General features: G+C 58.7%; 1 protein-coding gene across 1 annotated transcript in view; it reads right to left on the reverse strand.

The window, feature by feature from the left end:
• Positions 1 to 1,153, reverse strand: part of LOC146756978 (uncharacterized) — an 8,993-nt gene extending 7,840 nt beyond the window's left edge. The window contains exon 1 of the mRNA XM_085523373.1: positions 1 to 1,153. This exon is cut by the window's left edge and continues 240 nt beyond it. The gene's annotated coding sequence lies outside the window, so the exon portion shown is untranslated.
• Between the last annotated feature and the right edge of the window lie 4,454 nt (positions 1,154 to 5,607).

Below are 5,607 nucleotides of genomic sequence, written 5' to 3' on the forward strand. Positions count from 1 at the left end.
GGGCGGTTACAAAACCCGGCAGCCCGCTCGACCCCGGTCCCGCACAGCCCCCACCCCCAGCAACATCCCCCCAAACATTGACAAACTGTGACACCCCACACAATGAACAAACGTTTACAAACTGTGACACCCCACACAATGAACAAACGTTTACAAACTTCTTACAATGGGACCCCAAAGGGGCCCATCAGCCCCCGCCGGGCCCCCCCGTGCCCCCATGAGGTGCCCCCCACCCAACGCTCCCCCGGTGCCAGCCCCACCCCACAGCAGCACCACCGACCCCACACGGCAGCAGCCCCAGACGCCGCCGCCCCACAGGGCAGACGAGGAGGGTCCAATGGGGGGCGATAAAGGGGGGGTCGGGGGATAAAGGAGGTGGGGGACAGGGCTGGGGGGGGAATGGAGCACGGACGGCAACGGGAGCACGGCCCTATAGGGGAGCATGGACGGCTATGGAAGCATGGCTCTATAAGGGATCACAGCCCTATATGGGATCAGGGCCCCCTATGGGATCAGAGCCCTATAAGGGATCACGGCCCTATATGGGAGCCGTGGTGCGACTCCATGGGGCTGCCGGCCCTGCTGAGGGCTCTGCTGCGGGAACGGAACCATAGGACTGGACTAAACGGAACGGACCAAACTGGGACAGGACAGAACGAAACGGACCGAGCCGGGACGGGACAGAACCGAGCGGACCAAACCGGGACGGCAGGTATGGGAATGGGGGGGGGGGCAACGGCAGGGGGGGGCAATGTGACCGGGGGGTCACCTGGGGTCAGTGTCACTGGGGTCGCCATCATGGGGGTGTCACCGTATTGGGGGGGGTCACCTGGGGTCACTATTACTGGGGTCACTGTCATGGGGGGGGGGGGTCGCCATAATGGGGGGGTCAACATAATGGGGGTCAACTGGGGTCATTGCCACTGGGGTCACCATATTGGGGGGGGTGTCCCCATCCCTGGTCGCCATTTGCCATGTTCCACCATGTCTGTGTGTGTCCCCAGGTGTGTCGGTGTCACCACGGCTCAGCACAGCATCAGCAGGACCTCCCTTATCAGCAGGACCCCCCCCATCCCCCCTTATCACCATGTCCCCCCCTATCACCACCAAGGCCCTCCTTCTCACTATCACGACCCACTATCGCACCACCACAGCGCCCCCTGTCGGCCCGCCCCCCCTTATCAGCCCGCCCCCGTTTCCCGTCCCCGTTCTGCCCGTTCTGCCGCCGTAACGGGGAGTCCCGCGCGGTGTGGAGCAGCCACGCTCTGAAGGACGCGCGTGGCCGCGTGCTGTGCCCCATCCTGCGGCGCTACGTGTGTCCGCAGTGCGGCGCCACGCGGGACAACGCGCACACCAGGAGGTTCTGCCCGCTCACCCCGGCGTCATATCGCTCTGTGTATGCACCGAGAGCACGGGGACACGGGGACGGCGGTGACTGATAGCAGGTAATGGGGTATTAGGTTATAGGGGCTATTAGGTGATGGGGTTGTGGGTTATGGAGTTATGGGGTTATTTATGGGGTTATGGGGTTATTTATGGGGTTATAGGGGTATGGGGTTATTGGGGTTTGGGGTTGTGGGGTTCTGGGGGTTATAAGGGGTTATGGGCTATAGGGGTTATGGGGTTGGCCCCCACATATTGTACTGTGTGTGTCGGGGCAGTTGTGGTGGTGATGATGTTAATTAAGGCCGTAATTACTAATTACTATTACTAATAACGCACTCTGTGTCATCCCCAGGCTGTGCTGAGCGCAATGTGGGACAGAAGGCAGCAGCTGGGCACCAACTGTGCACCATCATTAGTGCACTATCACTTGTGCACCATCATTTGTACACCATCAGCTTTGCACCACCGCTCGTGCACCATCATCTTTACACCATCACTTTACACCTTCAGTTCTGCATCATCACTTGTGCACCATACCTTTGCACCATCACTTTGCACCACTACTTTGTACCATCATTTGTACAACATCACTTGTGCACCATCACTTTGCAGCATCCCTTTGCACCTTCAGTTGTGCACCACCACTTTGCACCATCACTTGTGCACCATCAGCTTTACACCCCCACTTTACACCCCCACTCTGCACCAGGAGCAGAGCTCAGCAGCTGTTCCCTGTTGTGTTGTTGTGTTATTGTGTAGTTGTGTTGTTCCAGCCCTGCTCACACTCGTGTGTTTATTGCACCATTATGGGCTTTTTTCCCCCAATAAAGCCCCACTCACAGCTGCAGCTTCATCCTGGCTCGTCCCCCTCCATCTTCCTCCTCCTCCTCCTCCTGCTGTTGTTCACCCCCCGGCTCCGCTCACGACGCAGCCGCAGCAGCGACTCCAGGGCACGATGGGCGCTCATCACACGGCGGCTGTAGGATAATGGGACCCCATAGGGGATAATGAGACCCCATAGAGACCAATGAGACCCCATAGGGAACAATGAGACCCCACAGAGACCAATGAGACCCCATAGGGGGCAATGAGAGTCCCCATAAGGGACAGTGAGACCCCATAGGGGATAGTGAGACCCCTATAGGGCACGATGGGCGCTCATCACACGGCGGCTGCAGGGACAATGAGACCCCATAGAGACCAATGAGACCCCATAGGGGATAATGAGAGCCCATAGGGGATAGTGAGACCCCACAGGGGACAGTGAGACCACACAGGGGACAGTGAGACCCCATAGGGGACAGCGAGACCCCATAAGTGCCAATGGTACCCTAACCCTAACCCCCCCCCAGCACTCACTTGAGGTTGGACAGCTCGAGGATCAGCCCCCCCAGCACCGCAGACGCATCCTCACGTGGTGCCACCTCATTCCTGGGGGTCAAAGGGGGTGAAAATGGCACCAATCCGGGGCTTTTTAAGCCCAAAATGAGCTCTGGGTTCTGGTGGGGGGAGGGGGGTCCGACCTGGGGGTGCAGCTGGGTGAGGCCGGGTCCCCATCGGCGTCCACAGGGCACAGAGGGGCTGCAGGCTGGGAGGGGGTGGGGGGCTGGGGGGGAAATGGGGTGAAATGGGGGCAACTGGGGCAACAGGGGATGAACTGGGGGGAACTGGGATGAACTGGGGTGAATGGGGGTGAATGGGGGGGGATTGGGGGATATGAGAGTGACTTGGGGGGGGACTGGGGTGAATGGGGGTGAATTGGGGGGCATTGGGGGGATCTAAGAGTGACTTGGGGGGGAATTGGTGTGACTTGGGATGATTTGGGGGTGAATGGGGGGGAACTGGGCTGAACTGGGGCACCAAGGGCTGAACTGGGGGGAACTGGGATGAAATGGGGTGAACTGGGGGGGACTGGGGGAATCTGAGAGTGACTTGGGGGGGGAACTGAGATGATTTGGGGTGAATGGGGGCAAATTGAGGGGGACTGGGGGATATGAGAGTGACCTGAAGGGGGACTGGGATGAATTGGGGTGAATGGGGGCAAATTGGGGAGGATTGGGGGATCTGAGGGTGACTTAGGGGGGGACTGGGATGAATTTGGGTGATTTGGGGGTGAATGGCGGAGAACTGGGGTGAACTGGGGTAAGTTGGAGTGATTTGGGGTGAACTGGGGTAAAATGGGGCAATCTAGAGTGGAATGGGGGGTAAACTGGGGTGAACTGGAGCTCTATGGGGTGAAGTGGGACAATGTGGGTTGCAGTGGAGTGCTATGGGGCTGTTCCCTATGGGTTCTCATAGTACTCTGGCATTACCTGCAGCAGCTTGGTGTCCCCCCCTGGCACCCCACTGTGCTCTGGTGCTGAGATGTGGGGCAGCCCCACAGTGCCAGCCCCATAGCGCTCCTCACGCTCTGCCCCACAAGTGGGCTCCGCTTTGGCTGCCCACTCCCCCTCCAATGGCTCTTTGGTGGCCTCAATGCATTCTGTGCCCCCATCAGTGTCACTATGGGGCTGTGGGGAGCTGTGGGGTGCTATGGGGCTGTGGGTCACTATGGGGCTGCAGGTCTCCCATATCAGGGCTGTTCTGGTCTTCCTGCTGCTCGCAGCCATCCATCCCATCCTGGAACAACCCCCCCCATAACCTGTGTGCTCCTTACCCCATAGCTGTGGGGAGCTGGGGGGTGGGGAGTCCAGAGCGTCGCCTCCAATCATGGCCCCCATACTGATGTCCTCCATATTGGTGTCCCCCCCATTTATGTCTCCCCCATTGCTGTCCCCCATATTGCTGTCTCCCCCCTTGGTGTCCCCCATATTAGTGTCCCCTCCACTTACATACCCCTCATTGCTGCCCCCTCTATTGGTGTCCCCCCCATTTCTGTCCCTCTCCTTGATGTCCCCTCCATTGATGTCCCCCTCATTGGTGTCCCCCATATTGCTGCCCCCTCCATTGGTTTCCTCTTCCTCGGTGCCCCCCATATTAGTATCCCCCCCCTTGGTGTCCCCTCTATTGATGTCCTCCCCCTTGGTATCCACTCCATTAGTGTCTGCCATATTGGTGTCCACCATACTGGTGTCCCCTTCCTTGCTGTCCCTCCCCTTGGTGTCCCTGTCCCCTCCATTTTTGTCCCCTCCATTGGTGTCCACCATATTGGTGTCTGCCATATTGGTGTTTGCCATATTGGTGTCCCCCCCCTTGGTGTCCCCTCTATTGTTGTCCTCCCCATTGGTGCCCCATCCAATCATGTCCCCCCCCTTGCTGTCCGCCATATTGGTGTCCCCTCCATTGTTTTCCCCCTCATTGGTGTCCCCTCTATTAGTATACCCTCCATTGATGTCCCCCCCCTTGCTGTCCCCCATATTAGTGTCCCCCCCATTAGTGTCCTCCATATTGCTGTCCACCATATTGCTGCCCACCATATTGCTGTCCCCCATATTGGTGTCCCCTCTATTAGTGTCCCCTCCATTTGTGCCCCCTCCATTGATGTCCTCCCCCTTGCTGTCCACCATATTGTTGTCCCCACTATAGTCGTTCCCCCCCCTTGTTGTCTCCCCTCAGTCCTGCCCTGACTTTGACATTGGGGCCATCATGGTGGTCAACACCTGCAAGAGGAACAGCAGCTGCATGGACGCCATTTTGTGGCCATTTTGAGGCCCTTTGGAAACCATTTTGTGACCATTTGGTGGCCATTTTGAGGCCATTTTGCGGCTGCTTGGAGGCCATTTGGTGGCCATTTTGAGACCGCTTGGAGGCCCATTGGAGGACATTTTGAGACCATTTTAAGCCCATTTTTTGGCCATTTTGAGGCCATTTTAAGTCATTACCTGTCACCTGGCTGCTCCTCCTTTTGCCCATGGCGCCGCTCACCTGAGGGGAACACACGCCCATTGAGCATCATTTCCTCACTATTTCCCCTCAAATCCCCCCTGGCCGCCCGGTCTCTCTCACTCCACGTCCCAGAATAACACCGTTATCCCGCTATAACGAAGCCCAATGGCGCCCATCCCGCCCCAAGGCCCTACCAGGCCCCGCCGCCATTTTGCTTCACCTCAGCTCCCGCCCAACGCCTTCCCGCCTTTTTCACACCGCGCGCTCTGCGCCTGCGCCGCGCGGGGGACGCTGGGAGTTGCAGTCCCCGGAGAGACGTAACGCGGCGCAGCGCGGGGGATGCTGGGAGTTGCAGTTCGCGGCGCGCCGTAAAGCGCAGCGGGGTGCGGCGCTTTT

This window comes from Coturnix japonica, chromosome 24 (assembly GCF_054131305.1).
Source record: "Coturnix japonica strain WE chromosome 24, WE-NBRP24, whole genome shotgun sequence".
Lineage (NCBI taxonomy): Eukaryota > Metazoa > Chordata > Aves > Galliformes > Phasianidae > Coturnix > Coturnix japonica.